This window comes from Vanellus vanellus (genome assembly GCF_965231255.1).
Source record: "Vanellus vanellus genome assembly, chromosome: 12".
NCBI classification, from domain to species: Eukaryota; Metazoa; Chordata; class Aves; order Charadriiformes; family Charadriidae; genus Vanellus; species Vanellus vanellus.
In genome coordinates, this window is record NC_138917.1 from 8,664,299 (window position 1) to 8,691,997 (window position 27,699).

The window sequence follows — 27,699 nt, forward strand, 5'->3', positions numbered from 1 at the left end:
TGTACTAATGGCAAAATACACTGAAAAATAAATTGTGTGCTTTTCATCTACAGTTATTTCCTTGAAAAGATGGCCTTGGAGGAGAACCCTGAGTGGGTCTTTACCTATGAATCACTGTCTGCAAGGAGTCTGTAGCTCCAGCTGCAAACCCCAGCGTGTAAAGGGGAGGTATTCTTGCATGTGTGCATTTGTATAGGCAGAGAAACGTTGACGTTTGCATCTGCCTTTGATTCAAGAAAAGGGCAAAAAGAAGCAATATCACTTTACACAGACGGGAGACAGTTCCAAACCATGTTATGTTTTGTACAATAATGGCTTTGAAAGATGACTCATTCAAGCTTGTCAAATTAGCCATTACATTTGCATAGCTCTTATGGGAACTGTTTAAGCTAGCACAGAAAATTAAAAAAACAACACGCATCCACCGAAAGCAATTTCAATGGGATTGCTTTTTTCCTTTCATCCTTAGCCCTTATACTGTCTTTGTTTCCCATCAGAGAGGCAAAGGGACAGGTATGCAACGCGGGTAAAACAAGTCTCCCAAACTTCTCCTTCTTTGGAGCACTTTGGAGATTTGAAAACATTTTGACAAACTTTATTTTATGTCACCTGTGTGTGATAAAATAGCAGCTTTCTGACAAAGGAGAAGTTTGTTCAGGACACAAGCGTGCTGACCGCCTGATGGCTCAAACGCTTGTACAATACTCTTTACACATCCAAGCCATAGCATCGGGTCTTGGCGCCGTGACGCCGGGCTCTGCAATCAATCTATAAACTATCCTCCCCAGTGGACTCCAGCTTTCTGCCAAGGCTGGAGTGGAAGGGTTTGGGGCTTTTTAAAGCCAGATGTCTCTGTAATCCTTGATTCCTGTTAACCTCTTCACTCAAGCTTCTTTGGAATGATGAGAAAGGTTTTCTTAACAGGGATGACAAACTGACAAGAATTGGGCCACGTGAAAAGCAGACATGGGGGGGGTGGGGGGTGGTGTCTTGCTGAGCTCTTTCACCAAAGTTTGAATGTAAACACGTGGATCTGGATCAGTCAGTCCTTTGTGCAAATGCCTGAGTTACTGCCTGAGAAAGATCCTTTTTGAAGTCGTTCCTGCATCCGCCGCGGTGCGAGAGACCCTGAGGAGCGTTGGTTCACGGTGAACGGCATGCATGCATTGAGATTCCTGGGATGAGGTTTGGCTGGATCCGGCGCTCTCAGCCGTCAGTGCAAAGACTCCCAATGACTTTGCTGGAAATTAGCTCAAAGGTAGAGCGGGACGGTTAGCACAGGGGCTCTCCCTCATGCTATCTGCAAGGCTTGTCATGCAAACCTTAGCTATGAAGTCAATGTTTGAAACCTGTTTCAATTAGCTTCAGTTCCACTGTCGGAGAAACATGAGTCTCAGTAAAAGCAGCGGGCAGAAGAAACAGAATTTTTTCATCATGTCTTGGCATCTGTCTCTCTTTCGCTCTTACTCCCAATCTCAGTACTTGTAAGCATTTTTCTTTTCTTCTTTTTTTTCCTTTCAACCATGACTTGAAAAGATTAAAGCCTGACTTTAACACTTAGAAAAGGGGACCTCTTCCAACAGGGTATCCTGCAGAACGCAAACGGGAAGGAGCAGTGGGCGGCTGAAGCTTTTTGAAACAACAGCATTAATACTTGGTGATTGCCTTGCACACAACCTTTTGCCTGAGGATACCAGGGGCTGGATTCTCTCCCCCTCACTCCTGCTCAGTAAATTATCGTCCATGACTAAATCTCAGAAGGAAAACTTGCAGAGCATGGCAGCAGGTGGAGGCTGCCAGACTCTTAAATTGTGGGACTTTCTTATTTAATGAAAATCTTGGTCCATTTGAGAGCTTTTTATAGTATGCACTCATATATATGTAATACGTCACTCATTTTTACGTCTTTTTAGTGTGGCTGCTTTGCTTAATCTAACACAGAACAAGGTTTGACTGGTTTATGGTAGGAAATCCCAAGAAAAATGGACTCAGTGGAAGGGAGGAATCTGTTATGGTGGAGCAGTGGAGAGAGGTGACCAAGCGATCCAGGGCTGAAGGCGAGTGAGCTGCCCCAGCTGGCTATTCAACTAGGGCACTGATCGACCCCTGTCACAGCCCTACCAAATACGTCTTGTGTGACCACCACTTGAAAAAACTTTATGGAGGAGCTCTGGCGAGTTTGGTTCTTGTTGTCTGAGATCTCACTGACCCTTACAGTGTCCCTTGTCTTTCTGCCAAGGATTGTTATCCAAGCAGCAAGTGCAGCAGGCGTATTAGCACTGAAAGCACTTGATTCAAGGGCAATGCCTCTGGGTTAGTCCTTGGTGCAAAGAAGTGGTGATTAATACTCCTCCAGCTATATCAATGAGGGTCAAGTGTGAGCTATCATGCAGCTGCAGGGCTGGGGAACGAATCTCAACTCCCTTCCCATCATTTTCTGACTTGAAGCGCTGGTGCTTCAAAGCTCTCTGGCTCCCCGATGTATTTCCAGTTCTCCTCCTATAGGCTTGTCAGCGTCATGATGGGCTACACGACTGAGCAGTCCCCTCTGCAAGAGGTCAGGAGTCAATCCATTTTTTGCCACTGATACAATTTGCACAGAAACCTCTCTTGGTCATATTTACATTTCTCCTGCTTAACAAACAGGGGATGTTGTGCTTCAGGTTTCCCTCCGACAGCCTCTGGTTTTGCCTTAGCACAGGAGGGGTTCTCACCTGCCTCAGACGCTGCCCCAGCAAAAGTGGGGAGTGATGCAGAAGAGCCAGTGAACGACAGCAGCGTTTTGGGAAGATGCTGCTGTTGCCTGGTCATTTACATATTTACATATTTCCCCCTTTACATTTACATATAATATTTAGTTTACAAATTTACACCTCTCCCTCTACCACAGATTTTCATTTTAGAGTCAGAGCTTTAATGGAATTGCTCTTCTAGAAGGAACAAAATATATGAGCATATGCTAAAGATATAGCGAACCTCCTGTGAGAGGAGGAAGATTCTTCAGTGAGAGGAAGAAGAATCTTTTTTTTTGTAATCCGCTATAAAAATAGGCAAAACCACTGATGACTCCCAGTGGCACATAGCTCTACGACAAAGACGAAGTTTTATACTCACCTTGCCCTGGTGCAGGTCTGTTTTACAGAGCCGCATGCTTCACACAGCTCTGTGCTGCTGCGCTGCATCTACTGCAGCCTTAGATTCGCTCCACCAAATATCCCCTTTGCCCACCAGAACAGCCATCAGTCTAATTGATGTAGTCACGCTATTTAGACCTTGAACAGTTTTTCTCAGCTATGGTTATGTACAAGGTCTAAATATTTTCCTTCTGAAGCATAAACTCCCTTTACCCTTCTGCTTACACCCCATCTAGAGGAGCTCACACGAGAACCTTTAATCAGCACCATATTTTGAGGACAGTCTCTTTTCTTTTCTATTACTTTCTTTATTTTATTTTATTTTATTTTTTCAGAAAACAAGCAGTTTCTGGTCCATGCCCACGTTTTTATTTTCATGTTGCCGTTGACACACAGAATCCTGACAAGCCAAGTTGTATTAATTTCCTTGATTGGCACCAAAAGTAAATTTACAGCTCGCATTTCATTTCCAGTCTGCTGTTCTGAATTTCAGCCCCTTCATGGAGTAGATAGAACCAGAAGAACTTGGCGGATTGTGTTTGCCTAATGAAGACCGGGTTGCTTGACTTATCTGATACTTATTCTTCCGTTTGTTCTTACTTTCCCCCCGCAAAAGCTGGGATTACAGATCACCTGGGCTGGGGGGGGTGGGGTGGGGAGGGGAGACCAAAAAAAAAGCCTTCTTTTTCAGGAGAAGAGGGTTTTTCTGTATTTCAAAGAAAACAGACATTGCATCAACTGTGGGTTTCCTCAGACCCTGGAGATTGCGGTGACCTTTGAGATAGATTGTGGGCCACCAGAAGCTAAATATGCTTACTTTGGTTAGCTTGACATGAGTTATGACTCTGGAATGCTGAGGTCCATGTTCTTGATATATTTAGGTATAACGAAGGGTTATAACATAAAATTAGATCAACAGATTGCTATCTGGCAAAACGAAGGCTGAGAAATGATACATGCCACAATGTAATGGAGTTACAGTCAAAACCTGGTAGCTCATTTGCCCACAACTACAAAATCTGCAATTTTTTAAACTCGTTTTCTCAAAACCCTTCCTCACTTCCCAGTAGATCTGTGCTGATTTGAAATAGCACAACCTAAACCATCCGTTAAGCCAAGCGGGGACACGGTGCTGAGCCTGCTCTTCTGTCACCCTACCGTGGCTGGCCTGCAGTTGCTTCCACTTGTCATGACGGCATCCAGCTCATCATACTGGCACGGAGAAGAAAAAAAGGAAGAAAAAGCCTCCCTAATCACCCAGTACACTGGAATGTAAGGCAGTACTCTGGCGTTCCAGCCAGCTGCCCTAATGTTTAGTCTTTAAATAAATGCTGGGATTACTCCACTGAAGATTTGTGAATACGAAAAAAACAATAATGAAGTTTTTCTTTGATGTATTAGGGCTTTAGCGTGTACGAGTTCATTCTGAATCCGTCACTGGACTGGCTGTCCTTTGCATCTGGACCATAACCAGTGTCCTCCATGAGCTGTCTAAGGAGGACCACAGTGGTCCCATGCTACGTGAGTAGCCAAATCTAAACCGTAACAGTTGTTTCATTTTACAACTATGGGAAGCAGAGATAGGTCTTAGTCTGAATCAGAGGGTGATTCTGATTTAAAAAATCATTTTCATATTCGTGCCCAACATCTGCTCTGGTTGAGGCCTAGTAGGAATACATTATTTTCCTTGGATTTGGGAAAGTGCTAAAATTTTCCTAAGCAGTTGTGACTGCAATACCTTTCCAAGGAGCGCAAATTCTGACGTTACATCTTGGAAATTAACGTTCTTCCACACACTCCTGATCAGAAGTGTGCAGGCGGGTGATTTAGTGCTTCACGTCAGCAAATCAGGCTGTTGCTCTTAACTATGTTTTCATTATCCCAATGCATGCTAGAAGCCTCAGATGTGACCGCAGACACCATTGTGTCAGGTAGTGCAAGAATGCAGGCTAAAAAATCGGGCTTTACCTTCCTATTTTGTAATTTGGCCATATTTTTTATTTTGCTACCTCCAACATCTTCATATGTTGGCAAAAATCCCCAAGAACAAAGCACAGAGCAGCATTACAGCTGGGAAGCCTTGTCCTCCTTTGTCAGAAGTTTTCATATGGAAACAAATAAGGAAAATATCATGTGTGACACACAGAAGCATCCTTCTGGAGCCATTGATTTTTCAGCAAGAAGAAAGGGAAAAAAAAAAATCCAGCCTGAGTTCACCTTTCTGCAGTGCACAGGTGGGTCTTTGAATGCAGCAAAGCATGTTCACCACGCTCAGTTCTGGCATTTGCCAGAACAAAACCAGATTTTGGCTCCTGGGCAGGAGAACGACAGGAATGAGGGGGCAGAATTTCTTGTCGCAGGCAGAGCTGTGCGACTCTGTTTGCTCTGGCACGCTGCCCTTTTATTTATATGAACTTGCAGCCGTTTTTCACTGTGCGGGGCCATCCCCTAGAGAGTCTATTTCAGAAGGAAATCTGTCTAAACTTTGATGAAAACTGTCATGTTACCTCCCTCTCCTAATTCACCTTGAGTATATGGGCCATACGAAAAATGCAGCCACCCGCAAAATGGTGAGAAGAAAGCCATCCACTGATAATAAAACCATTCAGTGATTTATTTTTTTGCGCTTCACGTCTCTCCAGGTTGCCACCTACACAAGCCAGGCAGCAGTAAAGCCATTTGCCAGCAAACAAGGCTGGGGCCACCTCATCAACCATTTCTGCAGGCATTTGGGCTCCCGGTTTGGCTGGAAAATAAGTTTTCAACAAGTTAACTAAGCAGAGCTACAGCACAGCAGCCATCAATAAGTAGCTGCTTGCTGCGTCCATCTGCTGCTGAAGGCCACTGAACAATAGCTATTTTCAGGGAAATGTTTAGCTGCTTATTGGTAATACCCCTAATCAAAGCCAAGCCAATAGGGAGATCATATGGTGGTTGGTGGGTGGCCTTAACGATTTTACCATAAAAGTAATTCCAAAAATACACATATCGGGCACTCCAGCTAATTCTGTAGCTCGATTTCATGTTCACGTATGAACCAATATAGTAACTGGGCAGTTATTAGTGGTAGAGCAGCAGCATTAAAGCTTCTAAAATTATTTTGGCACAAATGCCAGTGTGGTGCCCTTGTTTAAAGTCACACGGGAAGCTCCATTTTTATGCCATTTCTAACATTGCCTCCTCTTGGAGGGAAAGCCAAGGAGACAGCATGTGCTATAGGTTCATAGCATATTATCCGGAGTCCTTTCTCCCACATTATATGGTCACCCCCCTCATCGCAGGGATGATATTGCGACGTAAAGAAGTTTTTTCTACAACTTTCCTGAACCTTTGGAGCTTTATGGAAACTTTTGAGGTTCACAGACGATGTTTTAAGGACAATGAAGGACCATCTTGTGAACAACAGCTGTGGGAAGTCCCCATGGGGACCCAGGCACAAAGGGTGATCATGACTTGTAGGATAGCATCTAATCCTGTTTCCAAATGGCTCTCCCATGCCTGTTTTCACCTCCTCTTTGATCTTTTAGTATTTCCAAATTTATCTTTCTCTTACCATGTTGTCTCCTCAGGCTGTCACTGGCCTCGTCCCCCATGTATTAGGGAAAATTAGGAAACCTATTTATGGAAGACACTTGTATGAACTCCATAAGCACAGTAACTGAGAAAGGAGCAAGAACACCATGAAACATGAAAGGGTTTATCTCCATTACTTAGGCACATGTTGAACCAAAGCTGCTAGAGCTGAGAAGAGGTATAAAATCGCTGTCATGTACATTTGGCTCCACTGTCTGCAAAGGCTCATCCCAAACCAACCCATGAGAGGGACCTGAAATTTTAAGTCATTTCTGAAATACACTTCATTTTCAGTATCATTACGCAAGGTATGTGACTGTCATGATTCACAGAGTGATAAAGTGCTGCAACACACCATAAACACAAATATGGGGTCAAAAACTCGTCAGTACCGGCTACTAACGGAGCATGGTAAGCTTTCTTTCATTGCAGAGAGGTTTCTGAGATGGAGCAGCCCTTCGAAACAGCTGCTTCTACCTTCCACTCCCTATATTTCAAAGTTACAGCTCTCTGTCGCAAACTTTTATAGGTAGTCCGAATGATGGCCCAGAGCCCTGTGTGCCCCCGGGACACGGCAGCTGGCCCACTGCTGGGTCACCGGAGGAGCTGCGCAATCGCCCTTGGAGCAGCACTGGAACCCCGCGGGCTCGTGCTGACCTGGGGGCACACGGTGACATTAGCAGATAGCAGGGCTTAAGCGCAAATCCAGAAAGTACTGTTTTGTTCACGCCATGTGCTACTCGTTGCCACAGGATATCGGAGAGTAGACGTGGCTTGAAAAAGAGTTTAGAAGAATCCCCATGGGACGTATCCATCAGTGACCGTGAACAGCAATGACACGCATGCAGCTTCCAGATGAGGAAATCCCCGCACTGGTACTAGCCATAAACTGGGAGAATATTCAAGACTCTTAGTTTTCCTTTTTTTGGTGGTGGTATTTCCCTTAGTGCCTGTTACAGGTCCTGTCAGAGGAAGACAATATGATCCTGTGTGGGCATTCTTACACCTTTGCACATGGCCAAATGCTTTCAACCCTAAATTTGTTGCCATTTTTAGTGGGAAGAAGGTTTAGGGCGAGAGGCATTGGGGAACGTCTGCTAAGGCAGCGTGTGTGCAGCGTATTTCCCACTGTGCCCAGGCATGGCCGCCTCGGGGCCACCTCAAGAAACACCTCAAGTGAGTGTGTGCACTCTTCACTTCCGTTAAAATTGTCTTCCTTCACCTTGAGGGAGTTGAAAATTCTTTGCCCTCCCCTATCGTGTAAGTAGTACAAAAGGACCTTCAAGGCTGTGAGCGTCCATTAATTTTAGAACAAATGAAGGGGAAAAGGGATGTTGCACTGGCCACCAAATAACCCTGGAAGCGAGCAACGCTATTAATGCTTGTAGCTGTGCTGTGCATCACACGCACCGGGTTTTGCCTGCTCGTAGAGCGTCTTCACCTCCAGTTTTCCTTTCATTCCCAAGGTAACCTCAGTACTGCAGTTTTCCTTGTACTTCCTGAGATTTTGCCATTGTAAAAGCCATGGGGGTATTACAAACACTGACCTAACATTTAATGAGGCAGTTGGCTGGCTTAAAGGGATATATGTGTGTGCGTGTGTGAGTATATATATATATATTTTGTTGAAGGTATATCATTCTGCTTCTAATAGGCAAGGTACTTAAGGCACATGCATGTGCACAGAGACAATACTCTCATTTTTCTTCTGAGATACATTTTGCTGTCAGTTGTGTAACTTTCCTTTTCAGTTTGTTAATCAATTATACTTCGGGCTTCGTCAGAGGGGTCTAAAGTATAACAGCAGCCGCTATTGTTACAAGGCAAAGAACAAATTGATTGATGGTGGGTAATCAAAGTAATATAGAGACTTGGCATAGGTAATATTTACTTTACATCTGTCACTTAAGACATTTTACTGCCAATCAGGGCCTTCAGAAGGCTAGCTGGAACAATAGAGGTCTTTCTACTTAATTCCTCCTATTGACTAGGGCTTACACTGACAAAGTTCACTTGCTATGTAATCCTCAAGGCATGCACTCGCCGCTGCAGCCAAGTTTTTAGATATATATCCCCCTGTGTCAATGAATGGGAAAAAAGCAGCTCTTTGGAGCCAAAGCATTGAAGGTGGTCCCTGAAACACAGCCCATGACAGTGTACAATTGGCGTTGTCCGCTTTGGAGGTGTCAAAGTGATAGGAGCGCTTACAGGAACCCTCCCTGCAGCTGCTGGAGATGTGAAAGGCCTTTGATGGTTCACTGGTGACCACTGTTTGCAGGTCAAGTCTGGCCAGGAAGATCCTATGCAATAACAAATCTGAGGGGCGTTGGTGGGAAGCAGGAGGAGGGGTTCATTTTTCTCCATTTCTCTCTTTTTTTTTTCTTTTTCTTTTTTTTTTTTTTTTCTCCCTTTTTGTTGGTCCTGCTTGCTGCAGAGACTGGTATTTACAAGATGACTCAGAAAAGCCACAGACCAGGACTGGAGTGGGGGAGTGAGAAAACTATGAAAAACGCCTTGTGCGCTTTCTCCGATATTTGGTCCCCCGTGTTGTTGTTAGATGCCCAACGCCAAGAGCAGAAGGGTGCCAGCCGCAGCAGTGTCATCTCAGGCGTCCCCGGGGTGGGGGGACACACCAAGTTGCCTTCACCCTTCCTGGTTACGGTGAGGAGTGCGGTGAGAACAGGAAAGGATGAAAATGTCCCTTTCAGCTGGAAGTCGTTTGTACCTACAGTGTATTCAGCTTTCGGGCACGTACTTCCCTGACCTGGAAAATGAGGACACCTGAGTTAGCGAGCGTTTTGGGATGGTGGGGCTGCAAGGCAAGACTCATCTGTGTTTACGGGGTGGCTGGGTGCCTGGTCAAAGTCCACAGGAATTCAATGGAAAGGGTCTTTCAAACCAGAGTTTTAGGGACATCACCTTGTAAAACTCCTACAGATAAATGAATTTAGGTTATTCTCCAAAATATCAGAACAAATGCACTTTTGGTGCATTTACAGCCTTCACACAGACACAGCACTCTTCCACTCCACTTTAAAAAACATTTTTTTTTTCGGTTTTCTTCCGCAGCCCCGCTGGCCATCCATCCACAGGGATTTATTGCACATTTTGAATGTAGCTGCTTCTGACTCAGTTTCCCAGTGCTCTTGGCACTTCATTCCTGTGGCAATTCAGCTGCGGGGTCAAACACCAGGTGGGAGCCTTTTGGCCACAGGCTTTGCAGCTCTTTCTCTTGCACAACACAATCGGATCTCTGCCTTCCTTAAAACCCTCACTAAGCTGCTATAACCCACTTCTGATGAGGACTTATCAGCCAGATTGCAGCATTTTAGTAACTATTAAATTCAACCAAAAAAGCCACAGAATTGTCATATATGAAACACCAAAGAGCCAGCCTTGCTATTCTAGAGGTTTCTCTTATTGGCGGTTTTCTGTGTCACAAATGACATTTTTTTCTGCATGCACCATCTTGACTACCAACAAATATCCCCAAGAGAGTCGAAAGAAGTGGGGCTTCCTGGGTTTCAAGACCCCCTGCTTCAAAGAGATTTTCTCCTCCTATTTTTTTTTTTTTTTAAAGGGTGGTGGGGAAGAAGGAAAAAAAAAATAAATCCTGGGTCTCTGCCAAAATAACTAGCTAACTTCCAAGACACGTCTGTCAGTAAGCTCGCTCTGGAATTTCCTCTGCCTGTACTGGAGGGTTCAATTTTTCCATAAAACCCAGTATTATGTAAGGGGCACTGACAAATGTTTCCAGTTGGACCCTGAGATTGCGAACGCGTTTGTGGAGGACTGACAAGAGATAACAACCCAGGTTCCCAAATCTCTGGAGTCACCCTGGAGTCAGGGCAAACTTGCAGCTCTTCTACTGCTCTGCGAATCAAAAAGAACCAGAATTAAGGGCCTGAGACGTAACTGGTTCATTTCAGATTATAATAAAGACAAACAGGGCTCAATTAGATTTAAGTGTCTTTGGTGTGTAAATGACAAGAGAGTGACAAAACATGTTACCACAGCACTCAGCTCTGGCGGTTCTTGCCCAGCACCTGGAGCCGAGGAGCATGTTTTAAAAACGAACGTGATTGTTCTGAAATGTCCCCGAATATTGCATATCTGTGTCCAGCAGGGACTTCAGTGTCAGCACATTTTTCAGCTTTCACTGAGGGCTCGGAATGGCAGAGGGTGTTTCAAGGTCAAGGCTGGGAGACATTGGCAGAGCTCTGCGTGGGAAAGCTTGACATTGCGATATGTCTGGCTGTAACCATTGCAGTCAGACTGACCTCCCCAGGAACCAAATTCATCTTGTAATTAAACAGGGGAAAGTAAAAGTCAACTGGCATCTAAGTTTGCAGCTAAGAAAAAGTCCAACGTGTAATCATATATGCGTATATATAGACACACGTGCCATCTCTTCCATAAAAACCACACATGTATGAGCATCAATATGGTTTGCAAAAATAGAAGTGATGTATGTAGATTAGAAATAGTAGGATACCTGTCTGTGATTCTTTGCTCCCTTTCCTGAACAACCAGTGTTAGCCGAAAGGTTTGAAAGACCTGAGTTGAAGACCATTTTGGACATATTTGTTAAAGACATGGACAGAAACTTTCATTACCCCATGACTTTCTTGCAGCTGATGCCTTCAACGTAGCTCAAGATGGGCTGCAGCAACACACAGCGGCAGCCGGGTGTGTGTTATATGTGTCTCTGCCATTCACCAAATGCATTTGCCATTCACCAGCTCCATGGCCCCTTTACTCCTGAGTGCTCTGCTGGGAGTCCCTCAAGGTTCGCAGTCCCGCCATGCCCCCATGAGAAGGTCTGGTGGGGATCTCCCATGGGAGCGATGGAGGTGGTGGTGGCCGCACAGCCGGGGTTGGGACGGCCCAGCACGCTGCCATCAGCTGATTAAGCAGCGGGCTGCAGCGATGCAAACTAAACAGAAAGGAAATAAAAGGGTGCTTGGAGAAGCGCAGGGCAGCTCAAGGAGCCGCTTCAGGTTCCTATCGCTGCCCCACAGTCCGCCTCAGGCACTGTCTCCAGGCAGGACTCTGCTGGTTGAAAAAGAAATGTGAGCAAAATACTGGCACGAAAGGGGTTTTCATCATCCCTGGGTTACAGTCCCTAAACGCAGGCTATTTCGTCTCGCAGGCAGGGCTGTGAGTCAGGATGCTCTGCAGTTCCCACTTCTTAACGCATCAGGCTCAGTGCTGGTGTGTATTTTATCCCACCGAAGAAAATCCTGCAAAAAACGGTCGATTCCCTCCATCTCCCCGGGTTGAACAGGTTCCCTGGGCTCAGCACCGAGGGGCATTGCTCATGCAATCTCAGCCTGAGCTCTGGCTGCCGCAAACCCCGCTGAACCTTAGAGACTTCAAACCACTCTTGGAGAAAGTCTCCTGTCTCCTCTTCTGCCCGGTCCCGTCAGGTGCAGGGATGCCCCATTAGCTGCAGCTCACCCGCACCGTGCAAACCGGGCTTTAATCTGCAAAGCCATCTGAGGTCCCTGCGATACTCGCCAGTATTTCCAGTGTCAGCCCAGGGTGAGCTACACAGCGAGGAAATCATGTAGATAAGGAGCTATTTTGCCATGACGCTATGCTGGAGACCTTTCCATGACACGGTGCGGATCGGGTCTCCACCGCTTACTTCCAGGGAGTTCGAGGGAAGGAAAGGGTGAAGCGAGCTGCATTGCTGATAGGTAAAAGGTAAAAGTTCACAAGTCCAAGCGCACACACGCCGAATACTTCATGAACTTAGAGGGATACGGTTTCAGATCACGCCGCTGGAATGCAGCCCCGGCTGCGAGGGCTGGGAGCAGGAGGGATGAGGAGGTGGCAGAGCCGGGGTTCCACACCAGCACGTTGCACCCACAGGAGATGGGGGAGAAAAGGAGAAAAAAGGGATCTCTGGAGTGGAGTAGTGCTATTCTGGTAGATTCCCCCAGAGGGAGGGGAAGGGGAGAGCGGGGAAACGTTGCGGGCTACGCTTGCTCCAGCTCACGCTCAAGTTCTGGTGGTTTTATTGATCCCAGAGGGAACAGGCTTGAACCTTTCCTGTCTGAATCTACCTGGAGGTCATGCCCAAATACCTGGGCCTTGTAGGTTGCTTGGCAGCTGATTCCAGTTAAAAATTCAATAGCCATTTCTTCCCTCTGAATAAATACTAGTAATTCATACGGTCATAAACGATTCTTTTTTTTTTTTCTCGAGAAAGCTCTCCTTGATATTCAGCCACTGGTTGTCAAACAGAGGCTTGTTTCCTTTCCTGTTAATAAGTACCGTCTCTTTTTTTCTTTTTTTTTTTTTTTTAAACCAGACTTTTTGGAGCATTACATCACCGTGCACGAAGTTATGTCAAGGCTGGATGGAGATAATTCACATCCTGTCAGGTCAGACATAAGAGAGCGGGCTACCTTCCAGCAGGGTAAAATATGAAAGGGAAAGTAAAATGGGTCTATTCTAGTGTAAATGAGGGCTAGTGAATACCGGACATATGGATTTGGGAGGTAATTGAGGGAGAAGGTTACGTGTTTAACTTCTGCTCCCCTTCACCTCTGCTGATTATGCCTTAAAAGCTTCATGTCATGACCGTTTGCCATCTAAATGCCTACAATGAGTTACAACTCGCGTTATTACTCATTGGTCGCTGAATAGATTTGGATACTGGTTTGACACTTCATCGCAAAATGGGAAGACAAGGTAAAACTGACCTAAAAACGATCAGAGCCAAAAGCTGTGACCCAGAAATGGTGGAATGAAAACGTTCAGGCAGAAGCACCGCTCAGCGTTTCCTCAAAGCTCTGCAGCTGTCACGGCTCCCCGAGCCATGCGGGGCTACATTTTGTCTCCCTCACCACTCGGAAGCTTTGCAAATTTTAAATCTGAGCCTTCCTTGCTGTAATGCAAGGAAGGCTCAGATTTCTCCTTGTATCAGCCCAAGGATACAGAGAAGATACCACTCCATCCTCACTGCAGCAGTTTTTAGGTACTCAGACTTAAAACACTACGAAAAGTAGCCTGATTAAAGTCCCATTTTAATTAAGGGCCACCTCCTACTGATTTAACTAGGTTAAGGATGAAGCCAAAGCCTGAAATTTGCTCTTACTCCACAGTTACCAGAAAAAGGCAGCCAGAAACTGTAATTTCGGGTTCCGTTTGCCCATGCTTCTCCCTGGGGGCTGGGCTCTGCTTCGCGATTAAAATAAGGAAGAACCTAAAAAGCACACTTTATAAAAGTGACTATAACTTTGCATCGGGACAGTTTTAAATACAAGCTGTGATTACTTGAAATAAAACTCTTTTCTGGAGATAAGTCATTGTTATTTAACAAGTGAGATTTCCATTCTGATCTTCCCTGAGGTCTCCACTGTATCAGTGTGAAATCAGTGAAAACTTAAGCATTTGAGCAGATTTACTCTGGGTTTACTGGAAGTAAAGGTGAAGTCCTATTGCACATGAATCTCAGCTATAGCTGGCAACTCAAAATAAACTTAGTAAGTGCTTTAGTACTTCACTTTGGCCCCAAATTACTACAACGTTACAATTTTCGAGGGCATCTGAAACAGGAGCAGCTTTAAAATGAAAAACCTTGCGAGTTATTTCTATTTTATGTTTCTACTACAAACTCTTCGGAGTCCTTCACATCCGTTTGGTTTCTGATTTTTAATGAAGCCATCATAAACCCACAGCAAATTTAGTCCAAGGAATTCCAATAAAGCCTTTAGAAAAAAACCCCTCCAACACGCTATATCTGAAATGACAAGTGTGTTATTACAATCAAATGCAGACTGACTAATGTTTATTTGAAGTTAGGGAAAAATGGGTTTTAATTCATGACAGCTGATTTTTATTTTTCAAGAATAAGGATTATTTACCTGTCTGAATCAAATTACGTTGTTCGAATCTGAACAGTTAAAGACGAGGGAAAGGCAAAATGCAACTGAGAGTGGTTATCCTCCTGTTTTAACACAAAAACAGTTAAACAAAGAGCCATGTATTTGAGAGTGAAACCAAGACGATGTCATTATTACTTGTGGAGAAATGTGCAGAATTAAGTAAAGGCGACAGAAACGTGGTTTTGCGTGTGCAGCACATAGGGGTTTTTCATTGTGAAACTTTTCACTACCTCATTTCAGGCACTTTATTGCTCCTCCAATTTCATTTTCTGTGTAATTTGACAAAATTACAAGTTCCTTCCCCCCCACCGCCCCTCGATGTTTTTTCTTTGAAACTGTAAATGCCTAATTTCAAACTCCAGCTTCATAATGCACCTTTAAAACAAATTGAACCCATATTTCCACAGCTGGGGAGTTATGTTGAAAAGGAATGAAGGTTTCTTGCAGAAGGATATGTGTCCATTCTCGTAGCAAAAACCAAGTAGGCTCCACATCTGATGATTTTTACCGCCATAGGCTAGGTCTCTGCTAGGCATTAATATGCTCATTAAGATAATCCTTTTCATTATGATTAAGCTTTCACACCTGGAGTGATAGGGTACCTCCTGACACAGCAAGCATAGACTTTTCACAGATGGTACAGCAAATATCCATCTCCTTTATTCTGTCTGTTCAGTGATGCTCAGCCATGAGCCATCACAAATAATTCCTAGAAAGGCTGTTTGCAGAAAATGCTGCTTTGGTCACTAAAGCAAATGCTTTGGAAATATTAATGAACGGGAAAAAATCTTCCCAAGAAATAGCCATGTTTAGGGATGCAGGAGCATCATCTCCCCGACTGGCGGTGGGCAATATTTATTTCCAAACCTACTATCAGGGGTGGGTACCAGTCTCCTGCTCCAAAGAGGATTTTGGGGGATCCATGAGCCAATGTGTCGTCTGTGACCACAATTAGCGTTGCTGATGCTGTTACCATTGTTAATGCTGTGCCTACAGTTTAAATATGCCGAGAGGCCTTTTTTTCTCCCCCCAAAAAAGGGAAAAAAGCGTGTTACAGCGATGGTCTTCATCGGGTAAAACGCAGTCCTTGCTGGTGCTCGCTGCTTGGGAATGTACTCGAGTCTGCTTTTGGTTTTTAGGCTGAATCACTGACCTCTGGATGCACGCGGGGTGGTCTGCCGCCCGGCGCGGCGCTCGGAGACCTTCTCCTGACACTTTCTTCCTTATTTCAGCACCTCTCATTTGGGTCTCAATGGATGCAGTACAGCAGGAACGCGGGGCCTGGGAGTTCACGGCGGGGGATTTTCCACTTGTCCACAGGTGCTTCTTCCAATTCAATGATCTGCAGCCGATGGGGGATTTACATACCATTAAATTGCATTGGGTGTGGATAATTCAAAAACTTGAGGAGTGAAGTGTAAATCTGTAACAGCAAAAATGCAGAAAGGAAAATTCTACAGCACCTGCTTTGGAAATTATTATTTAAGTCAAGGGCTATGTGCCTTAAAAACCATGCTGCTGTTATTAGCTAATCTACCAGGATCCCACCAATGGGATTTGCCCCAAGTCACCGGTAAATAAAAAATAAGGAGATCCCAACTGGCATCTGGATCCCTTGTGTCACGTGGAAGCCTGTTATAATTGCAAGAGACAGTGAAAAGAAAGATTTCATTTCGTTTAGCAAAAGACTGGCATAACATCATTGCCCTGGGGGAGTTATTTATTTGTCTTTAGACATTCATAAAAAATTAGAATTTGCGGTGCGAGCACTTATTTATACCTTTCTTCTCTTCCCCAAATAACTGTAAAAGCTTCAAACCTGTATTTTACGCTCTCAGAAATGAATCCACCACAGGTTCATAGGTCAGTTTGCAAGATTTGAGGTGATTTTTTGAACTTTGAACAAGTTACAAATACTTCCTAGGACATCAAATGCAATAAATATCTCAGCAGAAGAAATTTCTTTGACTTCTTTCCCTGGATGAAATCCAGCGATGAAAGTGGGGCCAGAGCCGTTACGTGATGAAGAGGAATTAAAAAAAGTCAGCTCCGAGAACCCCAGCAATTCAGTCTTCGTGTGAGTTTTTGATGAACATTCATGGCGCCTTGAACCATTTTTCTCATCCCTACGAAATATGGGTTGCATCTGTTAAGTCAGTCAGCAAGGAGCCGGCGTAAATGTGAAAACCAGAAAAGCCTCTGCTGAAGGTTTGAAACCTTGTCTCCTTATTTATCATCTTAGGTGAAATTAAAAGCCTGTTTTCCTTCTGTCTGGAAATGTCACCTACAAGATCTTCTAGATCCTCCATCCTTAGCACTCTGAGTTTCCATGTGACTGGAAATTTGTCTTGAAACTCAGCGGGGTGGGCTGGGAGGCAATCAGCAGCTAGCTTGCCTCCCATGACAGATAGCCCTTTTACAGGCACTGGATTTATATCCTATATTTATGAATAACGAAAGCGAGAATAATGATGAAGGGGGGATGACATATTTTCCTTGACGTACTTTGTCACCCAGAGCTGTTAGAGCTCTAAGCAGTCAAATTTGTTTAGGCCTGCAAAGTGAGTGATGTGCCCTTTTCTCTGAGGTAAAGAGATATTTGTAGTGGCATGAAGCGAGCTGGGAACATTTCTTGTAAGATCGCCCAAAGGAAATAGCACCGTGTACAACTGACTTTTTGTATAGAAGACTATATTAAAAGAAAAAAAGAAAAAAAAAAAACCACACATAGTCTAAAACGGTATTTATAAAAAAGGGGAAAGAAAAAAAAAAAAAAGACGACATATTTCAACTCTTGTTGAAACGCCTGAAAAGTTTCCCTGTGACACTAAATGATCTAAGTCATGTCTCCAAAGAGTAGCTCATCATTTCTCAGACAACAGCAGGAATTTGTGGCTGACCTCCTGAGGGAAATGGTCAACTTTCTCCATCTTTTCTCTCTATGCCAATGTTTGGCTTTAATTTATGTTGGTCAGTTGAAAATGGAAAGTTCAGTACCAAAGCTGAACTGGGGGAAAAATACAGCATGAGAAAGGATTTGTTTGTGGGATATGTTTTCAAAAGCATTATGGTTTTACACAGACCGTTTCCGTATTCCTTCCAGCCTGTTTATCACCCCAGCGTCGCGCAACCGTGAGTGCGCTACCCAGATGGAGAAATGAAAGGCTTCAGTAATTGAGGTCAGTTGTCATTACTGCTAACTGTTTGCAAAGGTTTTTTTACAAGCTGTCAGGCCACCTCCATCTGGTAAGAAGCTCCACATCTCTTCTAACCGCTGCAGTGTGTTTTCTTTCAAAATATCGTAGAGGAAACATATCGCATCGAGAAAGATATAAGCCATTTTCAACGAGAGACGGGTGCCTTGACTCTGTGACGCGTGTTGGTATCTCAGCCGTGTCTCGCTTGTAGATTCGCCTGTTTAAAAAACACCCCAAAGTAACCCACGCCGGGTGCGTGCCTCAGAGGCAAAGCCAAAGAAAATAAGGGGCCCAAAGAAGAGAGCACCCAAAAATGACGCGGTAGAAATTAATGCTCCAGGTTATGAGAAGCAGAGAGGGGGAAAGGCTGCATGTTTGGTTTGTTGACCCTGCTTCGGTGGGGTGACCCTGGTTGCACATCTCTTGTCTGCACCAAAGGAAGATCCAAGGGACAGTAGGGACCAGCTGCAGAGCTACATCTGCGAGGCCTCCAGAAAAGCACTGAGGTTTTACTACTTACACCTTTACGGGGCTGACATTTAATAGCAGAGCAGAAGGGCGTTGTTTTCAGATGGGCTGAACTTGCCCAACATCACTGCAGCCTACAAGCAAGTCTTCTGCTGTGACCTTTTTAAAAGTTCCTCTAAAAAATACAAATAAAAGTCTCCAAAAGGCAGCCAGCCGCTGGTCAAGCAAGCAATCATCTAAAGTGCAAAAGTAATTGTCAAGTTAGATCGACAGTTAAAGATTTAACGTCACTGGAAGGAGCATTCCAGTAACACTATTTGGCAGACAGCAAGGGGTACGGACTTTGTTGACGACAGTTTTGGAGAAAGATTTAGGAGTTGTGCTCTGGCACAATTTGGGACAAGCTTCCATTTTATGTATATTAATTACCTTTGCAATTCCTTTTCTGTTTGTTTTTCTGGTAGAGAGCCTTAATCAACAACCTATGTGATGTTTTTATCACTTCCAAGGGGGTTTTGGGCAAAACACAGGGAGAAACAACTTACAAACTGGGAACGCACCAAATGCACTCTAGATTTGCTTCCAGAGCAAGGTGTATATAGGCATGGCACATGTAAACGCAATTTAAGTTAAGCTTAAAATAATATATAACCCAAGATGATCCCTCGAATGGTATTATTCTACCAATTTAGGAGAGACTGCGTTGTCATGAAAAGCTTCGTATCAGCAGATCGCACCGCTTCCCACCTTCAGATTCTAGTGAATAATCCCAAATTGTGTAAACACAAATAGCAAAGAGGTTGGGTTCTCTGTTTGTCTTCTACTGCTTTTATTTTTCCCTCTTCCTCTGAGACCCAGACAGCTCATGCTGTCTTACGCTTTTCCACACCCAGGACATTGGAAAGAGGTTACTTAATAGCTCAGCTCCTGCCAGCAGCTCTCCACGACCTGGGAGACAAGCTCACTTTCTGAGCTTCCACCCAAGATTGCCACTACATGGCACCTCACTGGACTTTCTCATTGATTTGGAAACACCTGACTCTCCCTGCAGTGCACACCTGGACGAGGCACAATCGCTGGAGGGTCAGCCCCAGCGAGGGAAAACCAGAGATGTTGGAAAGATCTCAGAGCATTGGCCAAATACGTAACCCTACTCTCCATCACCATGCCAGTCCAACAACGGTGGGCTCCATCAGACATGAGGGTTTCAGCTCTTCTTCTCTATAATCAATGATCCACACAAGCTCCAAACAGATCAAAGTCACATACCTTTCACCCCTCAGGTTTGCTCAATGCAATAGGCTTTTCCTAGGAAAGAGTCTCCAATTAATGAGGGGAAGAAGAAGATGCTCATGTTTCTCAGTAAGACCAGCGAGGGGATCATCCTCCACACCCTGCACCGCCTTCTCCATCTCTCGCAAACTCCGGACCTCGGCTGAAGCAGAGCAGACTCTCGCAGTCCTGCAAACCGTGGGGCTCAGTGGCGGAAGACAAGTCTCAGATTTTTGGGGCCAAATCTGTTCCTCTGAAACGACATATTATATACGCAGAGTGCTGAGAACGGCAAACTTTTCCCAGCCGTAGGTATGCCGAGCGCGGGCAGAGGTTGCTCGTGTAGCACAGGGCATCTGTGCATTGTCTGTAACAGCCCTCGCGGTAGCAAATTGGGGTCTGTATATGAAATATAGTATTTTCACACATCTAGTGAATGCCACAATAAAAAAAGGAACTGGTGCAGTTTACGACTGGGCCTCATGCTGAGTCCAATTAAACCTACTGTTTCCAATCAGGTTTAATGTGAGGATAAAGCGAATGCTCCCTGAGATTTGGAGGAGGATAATTTGTCAGTAATAATAAGTGTAGACAAACAGGATGTTCCACAGTGCAGGGGCCTGATTAAAACCAAATGTGTTTCCAGGGATCCTCTCGAAACTCCGGGCAGCCAACACGGTCAGCATTGCTTGCAACTCGCAGCATTTCTTTTGCAAAGGTTTGCGGCCTTTGCAATTCTTCCTAAATCCCACGGAAAAAAAAAAAAAAAAAAAGGAGCCGGGCCATTGGGTCACCCAAGAACCATCTCTGTGCGTTGTTGGGGTTTTGGGTTTTTTTCAGAGCATGTTTCTGCTTTATAAGCTGTCAATGCAAGGACATCCTAACAGGAAAGGGAAAAAGTCTTGGATTTTCAGCCTGGCCCTATCCTACTTCCTGACAAGAGCCTGTCTAGCTGGACTTAAGGTTGGCAAAAATACATTTCCTGATCAAAATGGGGTTTCCTACAAAAGGTGAATTCTTTCTTCATGAACTTTACCATAGAAACAAAATTAGCAGTCATCAGACCATGGTCCAAAAAGTCACTTCAGCTTTGGGGGAGTTTATTGAAAAGAAACAAGAAAGGTTTCAAACAATCCCAGGCTTCGAGTTTTAAATTAGACTCGAGATCATTCTAATAAGCTCTTTCCTTAGGGGATGGAGAGGGTGAATTTCCTAAGAAGGATTTTCTCACTTCTTGGCCAGATGGGAGACTCGGTAACTCAATGCTTGTTAGTTAAGTTATAGTCCCTGAGAAATCAGTGGTTACCTGTTGCTGGAGAACGGCTTTTGTTCATTAGAGACAAACCAGCCTGAGGTCAATGTGCAGAGCAGTTAACATACTAGCAAACCACTAATTAACCTAACACAGAAGCAGGAGCCCATTTCCAAAATGTGTCTCTAATTCACCATCACTCAGTGTTTACAGCGGTACAATGGATCGTGTGTAAAGCGAGGGCTGTGGCGAGAACCCGCTGCGGGGGGTGTGGGGCGATGGTGTCCCATTGGGGGACCATTCCTGCAAGTCTGCAGAAGTCTGGATTAGGGATGGGGAAAATCACCCATGTAAATGCAAACCTGGATGTTATGTGCCACCAACATTTGCCCTACTGCTCAGGAGGGCAATTGCCACCTAAAACTCCAACCCTTTTAGCTGTAGGTCTCAGTCTTGTTCAGATGTATCTGTTTGCCCTCAGGATGGTTCTGGCTAAGTAGAAAGATGCTCTCTGCACCTTCTCTCTCTGTCTGTCCCGAAGGCATTTGCTTTTTTCAACAGATCATGGGAAACATTGCAGTGCTCGAAAATGGAAATTCTTTTGAAGGTCTCTATGCATGACCACTTGTCTAGTGACGAGCCGTGCTTTATGCCCAGTAACACATCCCCAGAAACCTGCATTACTTCCTTGCATCTCACACCCGAATGAATTCTTCTCCTTTTCCTTCTACAATCTTCAAACAGTTCCCTTATCTGACATTTCTCAATTTCTGCAGCCACAGTCTTCTTAGGAAGGTCCAATGAGCTCCTTTCAGTGCCCCTGGGACCAAAGGCTGTCCCAGCAGCTCAGTATCACAAATGTCTTGTATATATAAACCCCCCAAACATTCTAGACTATAAAGAGGGGAAAAAAAAACATCGTTTGAGCCCCAAACACTGTTATGGATGAGTTCTCATCAAAAAAGGAGCCTACATAGAAAAAGGTGGAAGTTTTAATGTCCCAGAACAGCCTTCTGATGTGGTTTTGGGGCATCTCCCTGGTGAGGGTGCCTTGCAGGAGAAAGTCTGGACAGGCACCACGGGGCTGAAGAGCGAGGGTGAGACGGGAAGATCAGTGACAGCCCTCCAGGTTCCTCTCCTCCGCAAATTCAGGTGAGATAAAAAAGCTACAGATATTTTTCTTCCTGTGGGACTGTGAGATAAAGCAGCCCTGTTGAAGCTGCTGTGCAGGGACCTGAGCAAAGCATCTAGGAGATAAATGCAGATCTCTGGCTTATTTCAGTCTCAAAGTGGATAGAGAACTCCCTCCTTCCTTGCAGCCTGGAAAAAAAAAGCAGGTGAATGCACAGGATCCTTCCCTAGAATACACTTGGGTCTTGACCTGCACAGAGTCTGTTTTGAGAGACCTCAAAGAGACCAAATTTTGGGAACGAGATGTTTTGGAGTACCTGGAGATTTGCACGTTTCCAGAATAGAAAGGTTTATTTTCAAAAAGAAGACTATGGATGGAGACAGGAAAATAGCACCAATAAAGAAAAGAAGACCCGTCCTGGGTGTGACCATTTCCCTTGAGAGGGAAAAAAAAAAAAAAAAAAGGCCCATGAATAGAAATGCCAATCTGACACAGGCACCCATGTCTCTCCTCTTCTTGATGAGGACTGACAACTGCAAAGACATACTTTCAGATGGCAGCAACTTCTCTGAAAACCGCATGATGTGCCTTAGCCAAGCTGCCCCAGACGAATAAATGGTTTGATTTAATTTAGAGCCACATCTTGTTCCCAGGGAAGGGTAATTGGATCCATGGCGAAGAGCTGGGAAGGGGGCCTGAGATGAAACAAAGGAGGCAGCTCTGCTGCATGGGATGCTTGTTTTCTCCAGCGGAAATTTCTTAAGGAACAAAACCCCTTCTCCACACAGCAGGGCAATTTCGCTGGCCTAATTTCATGCCACTGTTCCTTCTCCCCTGCTAATAGAGAAGCATGTTGGTTTTCTCCTCCTACAATTAAATAAACAAAGCATAAAATTAATATGAATGTTTAATGCAAAAAGCCTGCAGAAGGAGAGCTGCCTTGGACTGGAGACCTTTGCAAACACAAGGCGATGTGGTTATAATACAATTGTTTTTGCCGTTACTGTCCTGCAACTTCCAATCTTGGTGCACCTAACTATTCTGAGAGCATCCCTCAAGTTACAGCTGCCATGCAGCACTGGGGAGATGGGAAAGAGGGCAAACAGCCTCTGCGTCGCCTCCTTCCCTAGCTCAGCAGGTCAAAGAGGTGGTGAGGAGGAGAGTTGGGTTACCAGCTCTTGACCATCCATTCCACGTGGTCTGGCCCATGTTGACTCTCGGTGGGACACCTCCAGCACAGCTGCAGTAAAAGTGAAATTTGGTGCCTCGTGTGGGCTGGGAGGTGGAATTAAGGCCATGTGCTCGCAGCAGGAACTGGTGATTGTGGTGTCTGGAGGCTGCGGGTGGTCCCGCAAGAGGTACCATGGACAAAGTGTCACCCGCCGTGCGTGCCCGTGCACATGCGGTGTCTTGCCTGCTGAGCACATACCTGACATTAAAAAGCAAATGAAAGGAAAAAAAAAATCTAAAAAAATCCCAGCCCAACACGTGGGCACAAGCTGACCTTGGTACTTGCAAAGTCCCGGGAAAACCTTATCAGCATCTGAATCTGGATTGCATCTTCTTTCCGACCCGGAGCAATCCAGCAGTGACATTTTCTCGGGCTGTCACTACTTTGGGCTGGTTGTGGAGCTGAACTACCCTGATATACCCAAAAGACGAGGGATTTACAGCTTTAGTCTCGTTGTGGATCGGTGGAGAAGTGATAACACTAGTTTGTTGTTTGTTTTTTTTAATCTGGATATAAGTCATCCCCCTTTTTCTCTCTCCTTCTCCCCACTGTACATTATTAAGTGCTCAGCTCTGGACTGTTCTTCCCTACATTTGCCATATGTGTAATTTACACTATGTAAAGTAAAGTAAAATCCAAGGCAATTCTGGATAAAACAAGGAGTTGTTTGAAATTTTAACACATAATATAAACATTTCCCGCAATGTGGGATTTCCTTTTTATAACCAAGTGCTCTCACTATCATTGTTTTAAATCTGGGCAGAATTTTCATAACTTTATATACTTTTTTTTGTAACTGTGACCAGCTTAAAAGTCAGTGTGATCATGGTAAAGAGAAAATTAGAAGGGGTTTTTCATCTTTTTTTTTTCATTCATTGTTCAAATTTCATACCCCTGAATAATGGAACTGGGTCTGTTCACAAGACCATTTTATCATTATATATTCCCCCACAGAACTGTGAATTATTTTAGGAAGATTACTTTTAATAAGATCCATACAGTTATAAAATATAATCAAAATATATTAACCCTTCTTTAGTCCTTTGCTTTAGGCTGGAATTCTCCCTGCCCTTTCATGCCTGGAGAATGAAAAAGATGTTTGGCTCTCTTCCCACGAGGGAAAAAGGTGTTTGCTTCAGAGGATTTCTTTCTTGCACCGTGTTTTTTAGATCTCTCTTAAAAAATGTCTGGCTAGAGGCTATTCAGCGGGTAAGACATTGAAAGAATGAGGATATCCCTCCGACACGGCAGGGAAGGGGTTGCGGAGCTTTTCAGCAATACGCTCCGTGAAGATGGAAGTTGCAGATAAAACCTTTCTCCCAGATTTTTTTTTTTTTTAATTTTTTTTTTTTTTCGGAAAGAAAATGCACACGGAGTCCACTAGAGGGTACAGCTGGGAGACGTGCAGCCCGGTGCGCAGCGGCTGCGTCCGGGCGGGATGCGCTCGCCTCGGCAGGTGGAGAGGAGCCTTCGCTGCTCTTGGCTGGATGCTGCTTGAACCCCATCTCCGGGTCAGAAACCACCTGCAGCTGGAGGAAAGGAAGAGACCGGTTGGGAAATTCATCCTAATGAAAAGCGGATCGTTATAAAGGGGGTCAACTGCTCTTTGATTCGTATTGATTAGGTACTCCGGGAAGAAAGGCGCTTACGGGAACCGTCACGTCTGCTCCCTCTGGCTGTGCTCAGTTCTTCTCCCTGCTCATTCCTTTGGCTGGTTAGAAAGCTCTCTAGTCTTTTAAAACTTCAGCTATGAAGACCTAACTTTGTTTCAGTTTTGAGCACTTTTCTTACAAACCGGGGGAAAAAAAAAAAAATAGAAAAGAAAAAAGCATAAAATCATCTGGAACCTTTGGAATTGCTGCTGGCTTGTGTTGCACTCAACAAGTCAGCAATTACAGCCTGAAATATGGAGTGGCAGGAAAATTGATGTCTTACCTCGGCACTTTTTTTAAAAAAAAAAGCACAGAAACATATGAAATACACCTTTCTGTGGCAGGCTGAGGGCTAACACAATCTAATGTGATTACAAGGCAGGGGGTACTCAGGGTCATGGTGGATCCCAAATGAGTGACGGCAATAAATTACTTATTGGCCCATTCATTTCTTTTTTAGCACCTTTGCCAAGACCAAATGCAGGAGAGGAGCAGAAGGGGTGGGGTGGGGATGGCTTTTATGGGGTCACAGAAGGGAGCTGTCAGAGGCCCTAAAGAACAACATTTGGGGCAAGAAAAAACTCGCGTAGTTCAATCTTAGCAATCGTCCATCTTACTGCAATGAGGGCGCTGGGTGAACGTGGTGAGATAGCAGATGGGACCCCAAGGAAGGTGCAGCGAAACGCACATTAAACAACCAGCAAATGTAGGCACAGGGGGACCAGACCCACACGACTGTGTCCACCTCGTTTGGGCATCTAATTTCCCACAGCTCTCAAAGGACACTTTCGAAGGTTTGGCCTAAAAAAAAGCTTCTCTTGCACGGAACTCAGTGCCCTCAAATCTCACTGCCATGAGTAGGACAGGAGGATGCCCTGAAGCTGCAATTCTGGCTTACATGGCTTTACTAATGAAGCTAATGAGATCCCTGCGCTGAAATGACCATTGCTGAAGCAAGGCAGACTGCAAGAACGGGACAGTAATTGGCCCAAACCAACCGTGATGGAATATTGTTATTTTATCAAGAGATTTCATCTCTTCTAGCTTAACTCAGTGGCATAATTCCCTTGGCTTTATAGGGCTCTGGATTTTAGCTTCTTCATGGGGGTAGGAAGATAGTGAGATGATATCCAAAACCTTATCCTCACAGCTGACAGCTACTGAGAAAAATCTTCATTCTTGTAATCTGGCTCCATCATACTGGGATTAAGTTAAAGCACGTAAGATTTCCACTCATGGCTGAGCTCTGAATTTTGTGTGTGCCGTATCACGGACAGTTATGACTTGGCTTTCATATGAATAATTCAGTCTGCTGCTCTTATGCATTCTGCTGCTGCCAGCCAAATCGTCATATTTTAGGATTTTACAGACAGATCAAAAAGGGTGCCCTTCTAAAAATGTACGGTTTCGATTGAGAGAAAGGGTTCAGGTTGCAGCTGCCCCCCGTTTGAATATGCTGCTTGGAAGACCGATTATTTTCCTTCCTTCTGGACCAAAGCATACCAATGCTCCCATTTTTCTACAGCCCCTCACTCTGAATGCCGGGCCCCAGATAGGGCTGGGAGATTTGTTTATGTTAAAAAAAAAAAAACAAACAAACAAAAACCAAAAACCAACCAAACAAACAAACAAAACCCAGTTGTTCAGCAAGGATTGATAGCAAGTCATCACCTACCGGTCTCCTCAGCCTTTTCCTTGAAAGCGGTGCTAAAATTTCCATTGACTTCAGTAAGAACCAGACAGAGGCGCTTACCTGAAAGTCAGTGCGGCTTTGGTCTAAACACAGCAGACCGGGATGCAGATAACCTGTGTTTTAATCCTGCGCTTTACCACTGCAATTGCACCTTGGATAAACCTCTCTTTTCCTAGTGCCTCAGTTTCCTCAGCTATAAAGATAAAAATGTATACTATCAATCTGTGTGTGAAACTTCAAAATGTACAGGAATTACAAAAGAGCTAGGAAAAGTAACAGACCATCTTTCTGGTTATCTCCTAGACTGGTTTTCGCTGCTATTGGTGCATTAATTGAAGTCTGGTATTCGAGCTGTGTCCTGCAGTCCGTCCTGCGTGAGAGCATCCTTAAGTAGATAAAACACTGCTAAGGAGAAAGGTTGGGGATACAGGATCAGGACCTAAATCTTGTTAATTCCACTTAATCCGCACAGCTCGTACCACAGTACTTTGTGAACTGACCTAGCAGCACGGATCTGAACAAGTGTCCTGGTTTGAGGCAGAACAGAACCAAACCACACGTACGAGTGGTGTACGCCAGTGCCAGTTCAGAGAGATTTCTCCCCAGCTGCTTCCTTGCTGTGCCCGTCTCCAGGGCTCGATCTGGATGATGCTCAGGTCCAAGGGAGACTTGTGCTGGCTTTACTTTCAGCTCAGCTGGACCACATGGTCTCGATCCCACGTGCTCTCAGCCTCAGTGACAGCTGGAATGATTTGGTCCTATTTTCCTTTTTTCCTTTTACTGGAATACAGATATAAAGGTTCCTTTTATCAACAGCCGGTGCATATGGTCAAACGATGAACTTTACCAAGAAAAGACACCATATATTAAGACTCCTGTCATGCCACCCAGATTACCTTTTATTTGTTTTGTGGGCAAACAGCAAGCTTTTAAGGATTTTAATCCACAGCATTACAACCCACCAAACAAAAACAAGAAGTGGGTTTCTCCTGGCAAGTCGAGTCAGACTGGATTAAATCCTCCTGTCCCGAAGGGACTAGATAAATGTTTTCCTATAGGAGTCGACACCCTCAGCCTCTCTACACGCTAAAGAGGCAAGTGTGGGTTTAATGGCTATATAGATAAGCCCTTATCTAAAGGATACAACACTTAGCTCTACAGTCCGCACACTTATTCACCAATTGCTAATGGCTACTG